Source organism: Pleurodeles waltl, chromosome 9 (assembly GCF_031143425.1).
Source record: "Pleurodeles waltl isolate 20211129_DDA chromosome 9, aPleWal1.hap1.20221129, whole genome shotgun sequence".
NCBI lineage: Eukaryota > Metazoa > Chordata > Amphibia > Caudata > Salamandridae > Pleurodeles > Pleurodeles waltl.
The window spans coordinates 1,175,604,291-1,175,625,826 of NC_090448.1; positions in this window are offsets into that span (position 1 = coordinate 1,175,604,291).

The following is a 21,536-nucleotide window of genomic DNA, read 5'->3' on the forward strand; positions in this document are numbered from 1 at the left end:
TGTGACTGTAATCATGACAAAACAACTGGTCCATCCATGGATATCTAGCGCTGGCCGTGGAATAACCACGGACACCAGGATTAAGAGTAATTCGTCAATAAATAGAACACACCATTTCTGCCCGATAATGCTTCATTTTATACACCCAGAAATAAACAAGACCAGTCTCCGCTGTACAGAACATTACACTTTTAAATGTCAAAACTAGTTTTACTACGCTCAGAACGTTTACATGTTTTAGAAATAACAATGAAATTCTAACATAAATGTACAGTCATTTCTTTAATAATATATGGGGGAGGGAGTCGTCTCCATGCAAATGAGGAAACACTTTGTCCCTGTGCTGCCACCTGTTATTACAGACGCGGGTGCAGAGGGGGAGGAGCTGTAAGGATGCGCGTTGACTGTGTGCCATTGGTGCGCCCTCTTGGGTGTCCCTTGAAAGTGAGTATCAGGGACCACTCTGGCATCTCTCTGCAGGCGGGTTGTAGTTACTTAGTGCTCCTGCCTGTAGGTGAAATTTTAAGCAGGGGTTCCACCCCTTTCAGGCTCTGGAAGGCAGACGAGCACCATTATGGGGAGCCCTAGTATGGTTGTGGCTCAGACGCAAGCCAGACTAACACCCTGCGTATGTGGCGGTGAGAGATTACATTTTTGGAACTTTGATGCCCTGACAGCAGAAGAGTAGATCGGCCTGCCTTGTGTTACGCTGCTGTCGTCACCCCCTTCATGGGAGCTCAGTACTGTCATCATGGCAATTCTGAGAAGATGGACCAGCTCAAGTGATCACACAGACACTTATGAATGTCCTCCTTCTCTGGCCAATGATGTCATGTTTTGTTGGTCGCCCAGGCAGTGGCACAAATATAGTTTACAAATCCACTCTCAATGAATCGAGACATCTGTGATGGAAGTAGGCCTCTCTTTCAGTCACTGATCTCTAGAGATGGCTCTCACTCCTTCGGGGCATCACACAGCTATTTGTGAAAGTAGGAGAAGGTGTCAGGGACCAGTCTACCTTGTCATCAAAACCTTAGTGGTTTTTTTTATTGTCCCACAAAGCAATGCGTCTTTGGCAATCAGACAACAGGACAGACACCATATATGTGCTACCAGCTCCACAGTCACGCACTGCATTGTTCCCAACATACACCACGATGGAGCAAGCCGAGGAGCAGTGATGATTTGAATGAAGCATGTGTTGTGTTGCGATTGGGTCATGTTGAACTGTGAGGAGCTCCTGCCTCTTCCTTTACACATTTCCACAATGCTTTGTGCTATTCTTGAAGCGGTTTCTGCTTGAACCCTGGATGCACATGTTTGTGAAGCAGGAGCGTGAACTATTGCAGCTACAATATATACAGGGGCTCTTGTTCTTCTGAAAAAGACCTGGACCAGGAATGATTGACTACACAACGTTAGTCCTTATAACATGCAGAGGAAAGAAGCTTTGTGGCACTAGGATCTGAATTCACTCCAAGCCAAGAGAATATTCAAAAGAACAGGTGTGTTTTGAGTACCCCTGAGGAGGGCAGTACTTCTCAATTGGCACAGTTGTGGAGAAATTTATTCCAAAGAGTAGGTGTGATAGCAGTAAAGGAGCAACTGCCACATGGAGCGCGAGGGAATCTCAGAACAGAGAGCTGAGCGAACTCTTCAGGACCTATCTGGTCAATTTACCCTGAAAGATGTAACAGCCAGTTCTATGAACTGCTTTGTTCATGGAAAGAAGGGCCCCTTGGCGTGGATAGGCCTGGCACCCAGGAGCCAGGGAAGCTTCTTGGGTGTTTCAGAAACGTCGTCAAATTTCAGGAAATTATGAAAAAGAAGTAAAGCCATATTCCGAACTCCATGAGGTTTTCGGATTGAGCAGGAAAATCCAGAGTGCAAGAATTTGCATAATCAAGATAAGACCTAATTCCTCCATTTACAACAGGACTTTGAGGTTGAGGGTGATAAAAGCAACATTTTCACCTCATTCTGTAATGGTAGAAGGAGACTTTTGCACTGATCAGTCTAGAGCAGGGGTCTTCAGACTGTGGGGTCTTCAAACTTTTGGTGCTTTATCTCTGGAGATGCTGTGGAACCTGTTCGTGTTACTAGTGTTAAATACAGTATAATGGGAGCAGAGATGGAGACTGGACATGCAGCATGTTGACTTGCGTCTTCCAAGGATTAGTTCTGGTTATGTTGAAGATACACCAAGAAGGCCTCACTCGGAGTCGAAGCAAACACTCTTCTCAGCCGAGATCTTTGCCCCAGGAGTAGCCCCTTGTGGCAACAGAAAGCTCCCTGAGATCTCTCTCACAGGAGGACCCTCTCATGGTGACCAGATACTCCCGGCACATGTGACTGTTAAGGACCTAGTATAGACCTAACAGCACTGGCCTCGTACCTCACACAGGGCTCATACACCACACGTGAGCCCAAGAGGGACAATTCAAGTATCTACTTTTGGCCAATAAAAAATTTCTTCTACCAGAATGTCTGGAGCTTTACGCCTCCATAAACTACTGAGAGCGGTCCCCTTTTGTGTTTAATTATTTCACAGGTCCTGGAGTCTGAAGGAATGAGCTTCATGAGCTAGAAGAGAGGGCCAGACCCTCAGTATGACTGTTTATCCAGTATGTATGACGGACATGCTCAGACCCTGGGAACAAACCCACAGGTCCTTTAATATAGCTCGACTATTGAAATAACCCTGTGTCACAATCTCCCACCATCAGGTCATGGTAGCAACTGCTCAGACTGATAAAAACCACACAAGTCACAGCAACAGCTTCAGCCTGCAACACCCCAATGACCACACCTTCCTCTCCCAGATCATAGCAACAGCTCCTCACTGCACAAAATTAGACCATAATAATATCCTAGTAGCTCCTCATACCCAGATAACTCGTCAGACCCCAGCAACAACTCCTAAAACCAGGAATACAACTCCTTGGAGCTTAATAACTCCTCTGTGCACGATAACAACTCCTCTGTGCACGATAACACCTCCTCTGTCCACAATAACACCTCCTCTGTCCACAATAACAACTCCTCAGAGCACAATTATAACTCCTAAGAGCACAAGTACAACTCTTTTGTCTACAATAACTCCTCAGAGCACGATACCAACTACTCTGTCCACAACGACTCATCGGCCCACAACAGCAACTCCTCTGAGCACGATAACAACTCCTCGGATCACAATACAAGCTCCTCAGAGCACAAGTACAACTCCTTTGTCCACAATAACAACTCCTCAGAGCACGATAACAACTCCTCAGAGCACGATAACAACTCCTTGGAGCACGATAACAACTCCTCAGAGCACGATAATATCTCTTCAGAGCACAGTAATAACTCCTGAGACCATAATAAGAACTCCTCAGAGCACAAGAACAACCCCTCAGAGCACGATAAAAACTTCTCGGAGCACAATATATGCTCCTCGGAGCACAAGAACAACTCCTCGGAGCACAAGAACAACTCCTCGGAGCACAAGAACAACTCCTCAGAGCACAAGAACAACTCCTCAGAGCACAATAATAACTCCTCAGAGCACAAGAACAACTCCTCAGACCACATTAACAACTCCTAAGAGCACGATAACAACTCCTCAGACCACATTAACCACTCCTCAAACCACATTAACAACTCCTAAGAGCACGATAACTCCTCAGAGCACAAGTACAACTCATTTGCCCACAACAACAACTCCTCAGAGCACAATAACAACTCCTCAGAGCACAAGAACAACTCCTCGGAGCACAATACAAGCTCCTCAGAGCACAGGAACAACTCCTCGGAGCACAGTAACTCTTCATTCGACAATAACTCCTCAGAGCACGATAATAACTTCTCAAAGCACAATAACATCTCCTCAGTCCACAATAACTCCTCAGTTGACGATTACAATTCCTCAGAGCACAATAACTCCTCCGAGCACAAGAACAACTCGTCATTCGACTGTAACTCCTCAGAGCACGATAATAACTCCTCAGAGTACGATAACTCCTCAGAGCACGATAACAGCTCCTCAGACCACCATAACAATCCCTCAGAGCACAATAACAACTCCTCAGACCAAAATAACAACTCCTCAGAGTACGATAACTCCTTAGAGCACAATAACAACTCCTGAGAGCACAGGAACAAATCCTCAGTCCACAATAACTCCTCAGAGCACGATAATAACTCCTTGGAGCACAATAACAACTACTCCAGATACAAGAACAGCTACTATGACCACAAGAACAACTCCTCAGGGCACGATAATAACTCCTCAGAGCACGATAACAACTCCTCGGAGCACAATAACAACTCCTCGGACCACCATAACTACTCCTGAGAGCACAATAACTCGTCAGACGAAAATAACAACTCCTTAGAGTATGATAACCACTCCTTAGAGCACAACAACTCCTCAGACCATAATAACAACTCCTGAGAGCACAATTACGAAAACAACTTCTCAGAGCACAATAACTCGAGAGAACACAATAACAACTCCTCAGAGCACGATAACAACTCTAACCACAATAACAACTCCTCAGAGCACAATAGCAACTCTGACCACAGTAACAACTCCTCACACCTAATAATTCCTCAAATAACGATAAGAGCATATGAACAGATTTTAAGACCACAATAGCAGCTCCTGAGTTCACGATAACTCCTAAGAGCACAATAACAAGTCCTCAGATCACAGTAACTACTCCGACCATGATAACAACAACTCAGACCACGATAACAACAACTCAGATCATGATAGAAGCTTCTTAGAGCACAGTACCAACTCCTCAGATCACGATAATTCTATAGATCACAAAAAATCCTCAGAACACAAAAACAACTGCTTAGATCACAAAAACAACTCCTTAGAGCACAATACCTGATCTTCAGATCACAATAGCACCTCCTTAGAGCACAATAACAACTATGACCACAATAGCACCTCCTGAGATCACAATAAAAACTCCTTGGAGCACAATTTCAAGTCCTCCGATCAAAATAACAACTCTGACCCTCAGATCATGATAGCAACTGCTTTATCGCACAATAACAACTCTTCAGCTCATGATAACTCTTTAGATCACAATTACTCCTCAGATCACAATAACAACTCCTCAGACTTTGATAACAACTCCTTGAAGCATAATAACAACTCTTTGGAGATCAATAACAACTCCTTAGAGCATGATAACAACTCTTCAGACCTCGATAACAACTCCTGAGAACACAATAACAACTCCTGATACCTCAATAACAAGTCCTGAGACCACAATAACAACTCCTTAGATCACAATAACAACTCCTCAGACTTTGATAACAACTCCTTGAAGCATAACAACTCTTTGGAGCACAATGACAACTCCTTAGAGCATGATAACAACTCTGAGAACACAATAACTCCTCAAACCTCAATAACAAGTCCTGAGGCCACAATAACAACTCCTCCGAGCACAATAACAACTTCTGAGAGCACAGTATATACTTTTCCCCGCCATCGGGTTTCCGATTTTCCTCCGTATTACAATGCTTATAGGTGAGTGGTGAGTATGGTGGCCAGTGGCAGCCATGTTTTAGACCTCTCCAGACCCTGTTGGCAAAAAGAGATTTTTTGCTCACTTTTGTTTTCTCTCAGTCCTTTTTGTGCTGTTGAACTCAAGCCTATTTAACTTCATCAAATTGATAAAAGCCCGCACCAACCCATATTTACTCAGATGGCCTGGTAGCAGAATGCTAGGTGTACCAATAGTAGTATTTTTTAGTTGTAGTTGCCTCACCACTTGCACCTCTTAATGGAGGACACCTACTCATCGATCTGGACAAGATGACAACATGGCACTCAAAACCGCCAAGCATTAGCCGACTCGTCTTTAAAAGCTGCGCAAGCCCCCAATGCTCTTCATCTGCCCTCTGACCCCCGCGCTTAATGCATACGCAGCTTGAAGGAGGGGGTTGGGATGCTTCCTGTTAGCTGGATCGCATAATAAATCAAAAGAAACCACTATAGTGTATGCAACCTTGATTTGGAAGAAGAGCCAACCTTGTTATACTGTTGACGAGGTAAACTGGAAGAAATGATGTTTTATAGTGGATGCGCTGGGACCATCCTAACGCCGAGGTGAGGATTGCTGCCACCTTTTTTCAGGGGTTGATCTTGCATAAATAAGACAACACTAGTGTGTGAATCACAGGCTCATGTTGAGGATCAACGCATTTTACTTAGCGTGTCAGTGGTGATCTTGAAGTTAGTCAGTGGAATAATAGACTGTTATGAGTATCTAACAGTGATTTTAAAAGTAAACACAGTGGTTTCCACGCGCCTTACCCTTGCATCAGTCACGTGCTTGCTGCCCTTGCAATCATCATGTGATTTACTCCAAGGAGCTCACGTGCCTCATTCTTGCTGATGCTTTCCCACTGTGAGCTTGGTACAGCTGTCTCCTCATCCTTTTCAGAATCAGGCAGTGCGAAGAGTGAGCAATCCAACTGTGTGCAAAGTTGTTATGTTACTATACGTTCGGAAAACAAGCAGAACCAAGAATAGAAACAGATGCTGTTCTCAACATCTGTCGGCCATCTTCTGGGAAAGGCACTGTGGTGATGATGTTATGAAGGCCTCCTGGGACCTTATGACATCGGGTGTTTGTGATGTCATGATGTTCCATGGGGCTTACGTGTGTCACTCTCTCTGTGCCCCTTTCAACATGAAGGTTGCTGTTGTTTCTCTCCAATAAATATTTAGAAACACATTACACTGTGTGTGTGCCTCTTCAAGTGGCGATGAGGATAAATCGGAAACCGAGCATAAATCGGAAACTAAGGAGTTTGGTTTCGGCTTTAATGAAGATTGACAAGCCACGATTGAGTTATTTCAGGCATTTGAGGAGATCGTTCGACGTTAACGAACCGTGAACTTTGAATTTGACTGATGGTTGTGCCTGGTATTGTGAGTGTTCACTAGGGGCACAAAGACAATTTTCAAATGTTTGTTGTTTTATCTTTTCATATACTTCGGCTACTGTTTTCCTTTTCCCTCAAGTGACGCTCGTGCATCGTGTTCTGTGCGCATGAGGCTAAGCTCATACACTTTTCTATGCGCTTGTAACCTACTGCACTCTATGAAACAAAAGCACGAGGCAAGGCTTGTCAGACATTTCTACAACGTTATTGCGCATCAGTTTCAACGCTTGTGAAGCATTGAGTGCACTTGAGGAATTTAAGAATACTCACTGTGACCATGCATAACTTTGAAACCACTTTGTTTTCCTTTGTTTTTTTTCTTGTGTGCTGTTCCGGTCCCAGTTCAACAACATAGAAAGTGGACTTTGTTTACTTTTTTTTTTTTTTTTTTTTGCAGTTCGGCCATCTTAAATTGGGAAGAAACAAGAAATACAAGGTTTTATTTTGGCATATTTATTTACAGGCACATTTATTCTCTATTTCTTTTTTGCTCTTCAGTTGAAGAAAAATTGTTTTTTTAACAGTTCACATTTTGATTTTTATTATTTTAGATAGCTTTGTTGTATTAAAATTTATTGTCCATTATCAGAATATATTGCCACCAGCACCTTTTTTACAAGATTCTGGAGTTCCTCCACTAGAATGGAAACTGTGGGTACGATCTTTTAAAGCTTATCTGGGAGCTATTGATGGACATAAATTCAGACAGGAAAGGAAGAAAAGTTTAATGTACTATTACTTGGGAATTAAAGGTCAGAACATTTTTGATCATTCGCCAGCTTACGAGATGGGTGAAGAAGAAGAACTGGATGAATTTGAAATAGCAGTGGCACAATTGGATAAACATTTTACTAAAACAGATAATATTGTTGTACGCAGATATAAATTCTTTACTAGATCACAAAATCCCAATGAAAGTATTGATACGTTTATTACAGCGCTGAAGTTCTGGCTGCAAAATGTGAATTTGACAATTTTACTTCTCAATTTATTAGAGATCAATTAGTAGCTAGATGTTAATCGAGAAAAATTCAAGAGAAATTGTTAACATGCAAAGACCCTCTATTAGACAAAGCTATTGACATAGCAAAAAGTATTGAATCTTCGTTGGAAGATGCAAAACAGTTAGAGGTATCGTTGTCTAATACAACAATCTCAGGGGCAGTTACCAGTGTGAAAAGTAGTGATAACAGGAAAATGTTGCATTATGAAAAAAAACAAGAAGGTCCTTCGAGTTTGAGAAACACTGTCGGCTAAACACAATCAAAAGACTACCTGTTATAGATGTGGTTCTTTAGCTCATGTTTCTTCTTTCAAAAACTGCCCTGCTGTAAATCAACAGTGTAGGAACTGTGGTAAAATGGGACATTTCTCAAGGCTTTTTAAAAGTGCAAAAAAAATAATAATATTCGTTGTGTACTTAATGAAGATATGTCAAGCAGAACATGGCAACAATGAATTTGTGTTAGTAGTTAAAGATGCAGCAACCTCATTGAGCAAAGTTATGATAGATCCTGACATTGATGTATCAATAGAAGGGGTATTGGCGAAACTTTTAGTAGACACAGGAGCTCGCGTTACTATTGTGTTGCAAGACAAATTTAAAGAATTCTGGGCTTCCAAAAACCTGCTTCCTCCAGATGTCTCTACTGTTGCTTTTGAGGGCAGCAAAATTGATTTAATTGGCTATTTTTGGGCCTCATTGTGTGTCTTTGATGAGACTATTCAAGAAAAGGTTTATGTGGCAAAGAAAGGGACTAATGTCTTGGGACTAGTTCATCAAGCCGAGTTTAAGTTGATTATCAAACCTGGATGGGAAAAACCTGTTTCTATCAGACTTTTTTTTCTTCTAATTGTGTCAAGACTGTTACTGATCAAATGTACTTGTGGCATCAAAAAATCAACAAGTTTTTTCAAGAAAAATTTGGAAAAATAATTGATTTTATGAATACTATAAAATTGAAACAAGGTGTGGTTCTTGTAAATTTAAGTGTTAGAACAGATTTATCTAAATTATTGAGGGACATGTGTGAGCAAGGCATAATAGAGAAGGTAGAAGCGATTTTATGGTTGTCTCCCATTGTCCTTACAAGGAAGAAAACAGGATATTTAAGAATGTGTGTGGATCTGAGAAGCCCAAATGAGGCAATTTGGGTAGTTTCCCCTACCAAGAATTCATGACTTAATTACGAAAATTGGTTTGTTTGGCTGGTTCACTAAACTGGACTTAAGGTCTGCTTACCATCAAGTGGAACTGGATGTTAACTCTAGACATTTAACTGCTTTTGTAACTCCTGATGGAACTTTTCAGTTTTGTAGGCTACCTTCTGATGGATACAACTACCTGTGGATTCCTCACCTAATGAATTCTCCTCCATGCGTAGCATTCGACGGAAACTTCTCTCTAGCTCTGCACGTCGGCGAGGACGTCACAATTGCCCAACTCCACGCGGCTCCGCCTGACGTCATTGTGGCAATAAGAGGCCCTCGCCGGTGTGCTGATGTCAATTCCCTTTTTTCCGTGCCTTCGATAACGGTTACTTTCTAGCTACCTGTGTTGTTCGCTCTTCGGAAGGGATACTTTGTGTTTTTGTCAGCATGTCGGCTCCAAAGAAAGTCAGGTTTTAAACCCTGCAGAGAATGCGGGGTCGGATGTCGGTGACTGACCCCCACAATGACTGCCTTTGGTGCCTGAGTTCGGATCATGACGTCCAGGAATGTGGTTCATGCCAAAAGATGAATCTGAAGGCCTTGAAGGAACGTGAGGCTAAGTTGTTCTTAGCCAAGTCGAAGAAAGAGAGAAAGCGGCACCATGGATCGTCTTCGGGGAAGTCGAGTCACAAGAAACGGCGTCATTGTGACTCCAGGCGTCGGTCCAGAAGCCGGTCGGAGTCGAGGTCTCCGTCGACTCAACGCCGTAAGTCGTGGGAAGTCAGCCCGACGTCTACACAACCAGTGACTCCGCAGACGTCCCTGGCGCCGTCGGTCTTCGAGGTTGTGGAGCCTCAAAGTCAACAGGCTTCTCCGGCGCATCTAGGCACGCAGGAGTCAAGTCCGGCTCCGGCTCCTCAGGGCTATCATTCGTTCCCGGCTCCCATTACGGATCCGGCAGAATTTCTAAATTCCATGTTTGCCATATTCCAAAATATGGCTCTGTGAGGTGGTGCGCCGGCTGGCCCCACTGGTCCCCTGGCATTCAACCTAGGCATTCCGGCTTCGTACAGGCCGACGCCGTTTATGCCGTTCTGTCCGGCAGGAGATTCTAACCAGGCGGCGGCGCAGCCGTCGACGTCGGGAGAGAGAGACCTTCGACGCCGTTGTCTGATGAGATGGAGCCTCGAAGCCGGATGACGTCGACGGGTGCAGGGCCTTTATCCATGGCGCCGATGGATCCATCTGCGGCGTCGGGAGGATCTGGAGATCCTGTCATGACGCCTTCTCAGAACCATTCACCGACGTCGTTGCACTCCATGTCGACGCCGGGGTTGGAGGCCAAATTGAGATCCAGAAGGAAGGCTCTCAGGTTGCTGGAGGTGAGGGAGTACCAGCAGCAGATCCTTGAGGAGGGGGAGATTGCTGATCCCCAGAATGAGTTTCCAGGATTGGATACGGCCAGTGGACTTGATACTTCCCTGTAATGGGATCTGGCCTCCCCTGGGGAGTATACAGAGGAGGCAGCCACCTTTCACTCCATCATCAGGAAGGCTGCGAATTTCCTGGAACTTCCCCTGCCTACGGCTCAGGTTAAAACCAACCTTCTGACAGAAGTACTGCACCCTGCCACAGCCATTGCGGATCCTCTTTTGCCATTCAATGAGGCTCTTATGGAGCCAATAGAAGAGGTGTGGAAGAGGCCTGTTACTTCATCGGCTGTGAGCAGGTCGGTGGCCAGATAATATAGGTCTGCACCTGGAGACCCCGAAGTTTTGTCTAAGCATCCGTCTCCTGAGAGTCTGGTGTTACAGGCATCCTGTTCTTCGCGGTCTGCTCCTGGCTCATTTCCAGGAGTTCAAGCGTATGGAACAGTCGTCCAAGAATGTTTTTTCATCGTGTAGTATGGCGTTGAAATCTGCCAATGCTACCTGCATTCTTGGCAGGTACATACATCCGATAATGGACGCAGCGAAGACAGTATTACCAGACATGCCCCAGGACTTGCATGGCCTACTTTCGGATGCCCAGGCAGCGGCTATGCAAGCCATTCAGTCAGGGCTGGATACCACGGACTCTGTTGCAAGAGCCATGGGGACCTCTGTTGCCACCAGGCGCCATGCTTGGTTGCGCACATCTGGTTTTTCTTCAGATGTTCAGGCCACGCTGTTGGACTTGCCTTTTGATGGGGCAAAATTGTTTGAATCTAAAGCGGACTCTGCACTAGAGCGCTTTAAGGAGTGTAGGGCTACTTCTAAGTCCTTGGGCCTGTAGGCTGCTTCTACCCCATTTAGATCTTTTAGGCGGCTGCAAGTTTTTGGACGAGGGGCTTCCTTTTGTGGGAGATCGCAGCAGCCAGGACAGCAGTCTTTGAGCCTCCCTTATCGATCATTTAGGGGGCGGGGTAGGGTACGCACCAGAGGGGCCACCCAGCAGCAGCACCCTTCCTCTTCCTCAGGAGAGATGCAACAAGGAAAGCAGCCCTAGTCCTCTCACCATCGTGTCCCATGCCTCACCGGTAGGGGGGAGGCTATCTCTTCAGGAGATTCCCCCTCCCTTCCCGTCCTTCCTTTTGTTTAGAAGATCATCTTCTGTTGCTAGAACAGGAGGTTCTGTCCCTATTGTTGAAAGGTGCAGTGGAGTTGGTTTCCCGAGCAGGAGAGGGGTCAGGGATGTTATTCAAGGTACTTTCTGATCCCCAAAAAGGATGGTCGTCTGCGGCCTATCTTGGACCTGAGGATTTTGAATTGGTTCCTCAAGCAGGAGAAATTCAAAATGCTGACCCTAGTGCAGGTACTTATGGCGTTGAACAAGGAGTATTGGATGGTGTCGGTCGACTTGCAGGATGCTTATTTCCATATTCCCATTCTCAAGTCAAACCAGGAAGTATCTCCGGTTTGTGGTGGGATCGCAACACTATCAGTTTGCGGTCCTTCCTTTTGGTCTTACTTCCGCTCCTCGGGTCTTCACGAAGGTGATGTTGGTTGTTGCAGCAGACCTCAGAAGGAAAGGGATAGCGGTATTCCCTTACCTGGACGATTGGCTGATCAAAGCCGAGTCTCTGGGGCATGTGTTGCATCATCTGCAGCTGGCAACCCAGTTGTTGTTCAGTCTGGGCTTTTCAATAAATGTGCCCAAATCTCACCTAGAGCCCTCTCAACGCCTCCTGTTCATAGGGGAAGTGCTGGACACTACATTGAATCGGGCTTTTCCTCCGCCACAGCGGATCCAGGACATTCAGGCGTTGATTCCAATGTTTCAAGAAGGAGCGGTTGTTCCAGTCCTCAAGGTCCTTCGTTTGCTCGGTTTGTTCGCTTCTTGCATTCTGTTGGTCACTCATGCACGCTGGCACATGAGGGCTCTTCAGTGGTGCCTCCGCAGGCAGTGGTTTCAGCACAAAGGGGATCTCGAGGAGTCAATAAAGATCTCCAGAGACATTGAGGCGGATCTCCGATGGTGGGCTACGGACGGCAACCTGTCTCAAGGAAAGCCGTTTTCACTGCCTCCTCCGCTGACCACAGTGATAACGAATGCCTCCACTTTGGGGTGGGGAGCGCATCTGGGGGACCTGGAGATCAAGGGTCGTTGGTCTCCAGTGGAGCAGATGTTTCATATCAATCTGCTGGAACTGCGGGCGATTCGTTTGGCCCTCAAGGCCTTCCTCCCTTCCCTTCGTGGTCAGTTGGTTCAAGTTCTAACGGACAACATGACCGCAATGTGGTATATCATCAAGCAGGGAGGTGCAGGGTCGTACCTTCTCTGCAGAGAGGCTCTTCGACTCTGGTCCTGGGCTCGGGACCATCGGCTTTGCGTAGTAGCAAACCATCTGGCCGGGGTTCAAAAATGTGCGTGCGGACAGTCTCAGTCGGCTCTTCTCAGACGATCACGAGTGGCGTCTTCATCTAGATCTGGTTCTTTACATCTTTCAGATGTGGGGTTTTCCTCAGATAGACCTTTTTGCCACTTGGGAGAATGCGCACTGCCCATTGTTCTGCAGCCTTCAGTAACCTATGCAAGGAGCGTTGGGGGATGCGTTTCAGGTGTCCTGGTGCGGCCAGTTGCTTTAGTAGTAGTGTCTCCGTTTCACTTAGGACAATCCATCACTCTCTCGACATTCTACCTTCTTCCGCATCCATCTAAGGAGGAGGAAAGACTCCATCATCTGGACCCCAGGAGGGCTCTCAGTTTTTACATTGACAGGACGAGAGAGTTCCGCTTGGATGACCAACTCTTTATTGGATACGTGGAGAAGAGGAAGGGGAAGGCCGTCCACAAACGAACGCTATCCAGGTGGGTCGTTCTTTGTATTAAGATATGTTATTCATTGGCGAAGAAGGATCCTCCTGTGGGGATCAGGGCCCATTTCACCAGGGCCAAGTCGACCTCATTGGCCCTGGCCAGAGCTGTTCCGGTGGCGGACATTTGTAAGGCCGCGACTTGGTCTTCCCTCCACACCTTTGTAAAGCATTATTGCCTGGATTCGGAGGTGCGGAGGGATGGCCATTTGGCGCGGTCTGTGCTGCAGGAGTTCTTGGTGTGACCGGACAGACACCCTCCTCCGAGGTGGTACTGCTTTGGGACTCTATTCATTAGGTGAGGAATCCACAGGTAGTTGTATCCATCAGAAGAGCAAGTTACTTACCTTCGGTAATGCTTTTTCTGGTGGATACACTAGCTACCTGTGGATTCCTCACGGTCCCTCCCGCCTCCCCGTTGTCTGTCTGGTCATACCGAGATCTCCTTGGGTGTGCAATTGTATGTTTTAATTTTGTATATTTGTGTATATATATATATATATATATATACACATACATATATAGTTGCATTTCTGTTTATTTGTAAGTTCTTAAATTTGTTCATAATGGTGTAGAACCTTTAGGAAGGAGCATTGGTATTGTTTCTGTTATTGGCGTTTGCTTTTTCTATAAAGGTTTAGTGAGTATGATCATGAAGGGTTTGGATTATCTATTTGTCTCAAAGGCACGTAAAAAATGGCGTAAACTGACGTCAGCATGCCGGCGAGGGCCTCTTATTGCCACGATGACGTGAGGCGGAGCCGTGTGGAGTCGGGCAATTGTGACGTCCTCGCCGACGTGCAGTGCTGAAGAGAAGTTTCCATTGAATGCTACGCATGGGGGAGAATTCATTAGGTGAGGAATCCACAGGTAGCTAGTGTATCCACCAGAAAAAGCGTTACTGAAGGTAAGTAACTTGCTCTTTTGGTCTAGCCTCAGCTGCTGCTGTTTTTCAGAGATTGATGTCTGACATGTTTCATAACAACCCTAATGTGGTAGTTTTTCAGGATGACATCTTGGTTTTTTCAGACAGTGAGGATGTGCATGGTAAGAGTCTTGAAGATGTCTTAAGTACTTTGGAAAGTAGGGGTGTCACATTAAGAAAGGATAAATGTCTACTCAAATCTAGAGAAATTGAGTATCTAGGACATGTTTTGTCAAAGCAGGGTATTAAACCGGAACCAGGTTTGGTAAAGAGCATCTTGGAAGCTCCTGCTCCAAAGACTAAAGATCAATCGTTTTCTTTTTTGGGTTGTGTGAGTTTTACTCCAAATTGTTAAAGGACTTTGCAAAGACTGTTGAATGTTTCAGAACTATACTTAAGAAGAAAACAACATTTTGTTGGTCAGACGTTTGAGCGAATCAAACAAGAAATTGTCAAAGCTCCTGCTTTACAACATTTTTCAGAAGAAAAAAGAACAATTGTGACAGTGGATGCATGTGAATATGGCTTAGGTGCAGTATTAATGCAGCTTTCAGATGATGGTTGTGAGAGCACTATTGGGTTTGCTTCAAGGGCTTTACGGCAGGCTGAACGTAAATATTGAGTGATTGAAAAAGAACTTTGGCATGTGTATGGAAAAGTTTAAGCAACATTTATGTAGTATACATTTTGATTTGAAAACTGAACATCGGCCACTTGTGGAAATTCTATTGGGAAGGAAAATAAAGCGTTCTACAGCTCGCACTGCAAGATTGTCAGCTAAGCTTTTAGAATTCAACTTTTCTGCTGAGTACATTCCTGGTGGGAAAAACTGTAGAGCAGATTGCTTATCTAAGTTACCCATTGCAGATAATGATGAGCAAGTATGGGAAATGGAGATTGAAGAGTGTTTTGTACCGTGCATTGTAGAGAACAACAGATTTTTGGATGAGAAAGAGTGGATTGATTCAGTACAAAAAGATCAATTATTATGTGAAGTGATGCAGTTAGTAAGATCTGGTTGGTCCAAAAAGAAGAACTTGTCGCTTGAGTTGCAGTCATTTGGGAAAGTGTCTGAAGAATTATCTATTGAAGGAGATAAGTTGGTCAGGGGTAATAAGAATGTTCCTCCTGAATGTTTTAGAAGGATTTTAATTGCTGAGGCTCATTCTGGTCATTTGGGTGCCACCATCACCAAAAGGAAATTGAGAGCTGATTTTTGGTGGCCTAGTATGGACAAAGAAATCATTGAATATATCAGGAGTTGCGCAAGATGCTGTGTAAGTGATAAAGTTTTAGTCACTGAAAGTGTTATGAATTCCTTTGTCTCATCACCAGCTAGAGCTTGGCAAAAAATTGGTCTTGATTTTTTAGGTCCTTACCACATATTACCACCTAACACAAGATATTTTGTTGTCATTATTGATCATCTGTCAAGATGGGTTGAGGTGGAACCAGTAAGGTTTCCAACCACTCAAAGTGTTATTGGTTGTTTAAAAAATAAATTCATTTGTGAAGGTTTTCCAGAACAAATATTAACGGATAATGGAGTGCAATTTGTTTAATCAGAACTGCTTCAGTTTCTAGGGAATTGTGACATAAAACATTTCAGAACACCACTTTATCATCCACAAAGCAATGGGATGGTGGAACGGTTCAATGGGGAACTAGTAGATTGTATGCAAGCATCATACAGGAACAATATATCTGTGGATCAAGGAATAAAGGAACTTATTTGGTCGTATCGTACCACACCACATGTGGGCATGGGCAAAAGTACTTTTGAACTCATGAGAGGTAGAATAGCAACACCATAAAGGGAGTTATCTTAGTGAAATTTGCATGTAGCAAAGAATAATTCTGATAATACTGGTAAGAAGTTTATGAGTGGCAAGCACAAGGAACATAGAAGATTACAGGTTGGGGATTGGGTGAGAGTAAAGAATCCTGTGGTAGGTAGAAAAGACTTGTCAAAATTCAAAGATCCTCAACAGATTTGTGAATTACGTAGAATTTCTGTGGCTTTCTGATGGCAATTGGTGGAGCACTACTCGCATAGCATTGGATCCAAGTGCAGGAGTTCTATCTGATAACGAAAGTAGTAAGTGCTCTGTTGATACTTCTGATGGTAGTAAGAAAAACTAAAGTAGAAGAAGCAAAAGAGTATGTTTTAAACCAACAAAATATCAAGACTATGTTATGTCCTAAGTAGGCTTGTGTAAATGTTTTATTTGATATAAGAAATTTCCAAGTTGTTGATTGTTATATTAAATGCATTATTGTAATTTTTTTTTGTTCAATTTATTGTCTTAATTTAAGGAGGGGAGAATTGTGGTGATGTTGTTATGAAGGCCTCCTGGAACCTTATGACATTGGGTGTTTGTGATGTCATGATGTTCCCTGGGTCTTACGTGTGTCGCTCGCTCTGTTCCCCTTTCGACATGAAGGTTGCCATTGTTTCTCTCCAATAAATATTTAGAAACACATTACACTGCGTGTGCGCCTCTTCAGGCACATTAACTGTGCGTACCATAAATCAATGCCATATCAACACCAAAGGATATTGCAGTGACAGGCACACCTCAAGGTGCTTGATTACACATTTGTGCAACATTGGAAAGAGTGATGATGGAAATCGCTGTGTCAGGCACACCTTAAGTTGCTTGAATTACACTTTGGAGGATCATTGAAATTCGGTGACAGGCACACCAATGTGCCTGATAATGTACAAACGTGACTCATATTAAATGCATACTTTTTCAGGGGTGTGGCTTGGCCATCCAGAGAGACTCTGTGGCGAAGCCCCGATAATCCGTAATTTATCCAACAACGAACCGGAGGCTGGACGCTGAAGGGTCAACGATGGGTGCAGAGGAGCTCTGGAGACCGTATCGGCGCTGGCTGGGAGCGAAGGAGGCTGGGTGGGGCCTCTGGAAGTGAGGGCCGGCACTGCCTGGGCCCCCATCACGGAAAAGGGCCGAGGGCCGTGCCGGGCGGTCCGCAGGCGACTGTGATCGGCCGCGGTACCAACTTGGCCCATGGCTGTAACCTGCTAATTAGGTGCTGTCAACAGTGGCCCGTGGATGGACAGGGGCAGTAAGTGAACCTCTGGGGGTGGGGATGGGGCGGTGTGTGGTGGGTGCAGGCCTGGGGAAGGCCTAGTTGGAGCCGGGGAGTGCTCCCGGTTCCAACACAGGCCTTGTGCGTCCACCCCTTTCCTCCCCTTTCCTCCCCTTCGGGCGCCGACAGCAGAGAGGATCCCCAATTACAATGCAGCCGGCTGTGGCTGTGGCGGACTCTTGCCTGGTTTCCCCGCTTGGTTGATCGCTTGACATGGGATCTTGAGGGACAGCGGGGGGACGTTGGAGAGGCCGCTGCCATGGGGACCCCCTGAACTGGAAGGTGTGGCTCCAGAGGTGAAGAATCTGGCCTACAGTTGTAGTTGCTGAAGTGGAGGGGCTGCTCAGGCTGCTGTGCCTCTGGATACTTACGCTGCACATGCAAGCGGGCACCCACGCTCCTGGGTCTTTTTGTCCTTGGGACCTGACCTGCACCTCTCCCCTCCCCGGCCTGGTTGCTCCCTTGGCACTGGACCCCAGGTGATAACGGAGAAGCACAGGGGTCTTGGAGAAGCCTTTGTCTTAAAGCTTCCTAAGCCAGAGAGGACGGCTTAGGGAGCGCAGAGACTGCTGAAGGTTATGACCGCTGGAGAGGGGGGGCTGCTCGTGCTGCTGCGCATACTGGTGATTATGCTGCACATGCAAGCGGGGCCCCCACGCCTCTGGCTCCCCATGCTGCGAGGCCCACCTTCATACCTGCATGCACCTGCAGCACTAGGCCACACGAGGAATCACCCACAACCGTGCAGAGACCACTGATTGATGGACCAGTGGTACAAGGATCACAGGGGCTGAACGCATAGTGAACTAAGGCTGCTTCGCTGCATTTCTGAACACCCAGTACTGAGAACTAGGATAGCCAGAACTCTGCTGCTGCCGAAATGGGTCGCCTCTGGTCCGGGACAGGGAGCAGCTCGTAGACACGAGACCTGAAGCCTCGGCCATCAATAGTCATAAACTGGATGCGGTGCTGGCAGCGGTGGAATGCACTGGCACAGCGCTTGATCAGACACGAACGTCGCTGGAGAACAAAATTGATAAGATGACTAGTGACCTCAATCTGCTACACACAGATCATCATAAACTGGTAGACAAGACTCGCTTGCTGGAGGATACCTTGAGTGACCTCGCCCCTAAGACTAGCCAGATGAACACCTCATTGCTGGAATTGGTCGATAGGGTTGTAGCGTTGGAACATCGGGCAGAGGACGCAGAGGGACGAACCAGGAGGGACAACATTCATGTGATGGGCCTTCCAGGAGGGGTGGAGGGTGCTGATGCTCTTTCTTATGTGGAGAATTGGGTTCATGAACTGGTCCCGGACCCTCAACCATTCCTGTTTCTATTGTTACACTTTGTAGACAGAGATACCATACTGCGAGTGGTGCGATCACTCCCGGCCCTTCAGGTGGACAATGCTAAACTAATGATGTTCCCGGACTACACCATTGCCGTGCAAAGACGGAGAGGCTCCTTCTTAACCATGAAATGTATGTTGCGGGCAACCTCCTCTTCCCTGCCCAACTGCGAGTTGTAGCTGAGGGAAAGACAGCCTTTTTTTCATACCCCAGAGGCTATGTGGGAGTGGCTGGAGTTGACTGGACTGGTCAACCAACAAGAGTTAATGACAGTGAAGAGGGAACAGTGGAATCCAAAGCCTTGCAGGTGTAGGAGCCGCCAACATCGTGAAATATCCCCTATGCGGCTGGGCCATGCTCTGGACTTAGAGCAGATCATCCAGGAGCAGCGCCGGGCACTGCAAACCGCTGTGGCTATCAGAGAACCGAAGACTACTTCAGACACCGGAAAAGATCTCAATGACTCTGATGCCGAAGATGACTCCTTTGGTGGAAACCTCTCAGACACAGGGTCCATGACCCCTCCTATTGGACGCCACTGATAGCAGATGATATGATTTAAACCCATAATGGTGCTGCGTGCTAATTTCTCCGATGCCTGCTGTCGCTGCCATTGATGGTTGATGGCTCAGGCTGTACCGCATGCTTATGACTCCACTGCGTCTTTTGGTCAGACCTTTTCCTCTGCTTAACTCGTCGCTCTGTAGTGCCCCCCCCCCCTTTGGGGCGGGGATGGAGGGAGGGGTGGCCTTTGAGGCGGCTGCGGATTGCACCGTACTGTGTGCCTAGCTTCTGTCTGCATATAAGATGTGCAAGGGGCATTTGCCACTGGGCGTATTGGATGAAGTAAACCCCCCCCATTTATCTTTCTGCATGTGGGTACCTTCTTTCCCTCACTAGTCACGCTGGACAGGCGAGTTAGATGGTTTGGGCAGGCACCTGTTGTCCCTCTGCTCGGATGGTATTCTACTATTTTAATTTTGTGGCTATTGTTCGTTTTATGCTGCAGTTGTTAGTTGTTGGCTGGAGTCTGGGTTCCTGCTACACCCCATCCCCCCGGTGGCTTGATGGTCTGTTCTGCAGTGGTCACCGCTTTAGGGAGCAGTGAACTTAAAGACTCTCTTCCAGTCACCCACCTATGACTCCCGTTAACGTTTTCATATTGAATGTGAGAAGTATACACACGCCGGCACGCAGGTATTCCATTTACTCAGACTTTAGGAGGCATATGATCCGCATAGCGCTACTGCAGGAAACGCACCTCACGCTGGCGGAGGGCATCAGGCTGCAGCGGTGCTGGCGGGGACAATTGTTCACAACCAAATTCTCCGCATATGCCAGAGGGGCTCTTGTTTGGATTAGACCGGGTACACCGTTTGTGGCGGAGGAGTGGGAGGCGGAGACTGAGGGTCGGTATGTGTTTGTTCGTGGAAGCTTAGACAGACGCGCGTTGTTGTTGAGGTCTATTTATGCACCAAACACGGATCATGCCTCTTTCCTCCACTGACTAACTGTTATGTCCCCGTACGCAGATGATTTCCTCCTGTATTTTAGAGACATCTCCGAAATTGCAGATATACTGCAACGCTTTGCCTCGCTGTCTGGGTTACGAGTCAATTAGACAAAGTTATGCCTCTTCCCTTTTAGCCCCGATTCGCTCATTCCCTGGCAGCCCAGGACGTTTCAATACTTGGGCATTAACGTCTACCACTTGGTAGAAGACCTGCATGACAGAAACCTCAAGGCGGCGGTGACATCTATTTGTGCCCAAATGATTTTCTGGCAAACGCTGCTGCTATCTGTGATGGGGCAAGTAGCGCTTCTGAAAATGGTGGTCCTCCCTCGGATGCTTTACTGCTTCTCCAATTTACCTTTATATATTCTGGCTACATTTTTCAGGGAACTGGAGTCCAGAATTAGGGAATTTATTTGGAATAAATGCCCCTGTAGAGTGGCGCTGACCAAATTTTTTTGCCACTGGAAAGGGGTGGTCTGGCGGTACCAAACATGGAGTTGTATTATCTGGCCTCCCAGCTGCAGTGGGCTGCAAGGTGGCTTTCTGGACTCCAGCTGACACGGCAGAGTTGGCACAGCCTTGGTCTCTATCTCAGGTATCACATCCGTTTTACCTTAACGCGCGAACTAGGGCACCAAACTTGCTCCTGGTTAGTGTGGTGTATCACTGTTACCGCAGTAGCCAGCGCCTCACATATGCGTTCACTCCTTATGTGCCGGTTCTGGCCCTCCTGGGCACGCTGCGTGGTGCGCAACGCATGGCTTCGACAGAGCTGGATCCTTAGCACGCTGTTGAGCTGCATACACTGGGAGACCTATACACTGAGGGCGCGTTAACCCCATTTGATACACTAGCAGAGGAGACAGGCTTGTTGCCGGGGCAGTTCTTATAGTATAACTCCCTGATAGCGTTGCTAACACGACGTTGGGGGGACATTTCCACTGAACCGCCAATACACCTCTTGGTGCAATACCTGCACGTTATGGGGCAGGGTAGCCATTTAGTACGTTGGCTCACAGACGTGCTCTGGACCCACACAGTGCACACCTGTGCCACAATGTGGGTTAGTTGGGAAGGCGACCTGGCCAGGCCCCAGGCAGATAATGAATGGGAAGCTTCCCTGAAAAGTTACATCAAAATTCCACGCAATGCACAATTCCGTCTGATCCAATTCTGTATACTCCATAGGGCCTATTTTATGCCGGCAAAGATTAATCT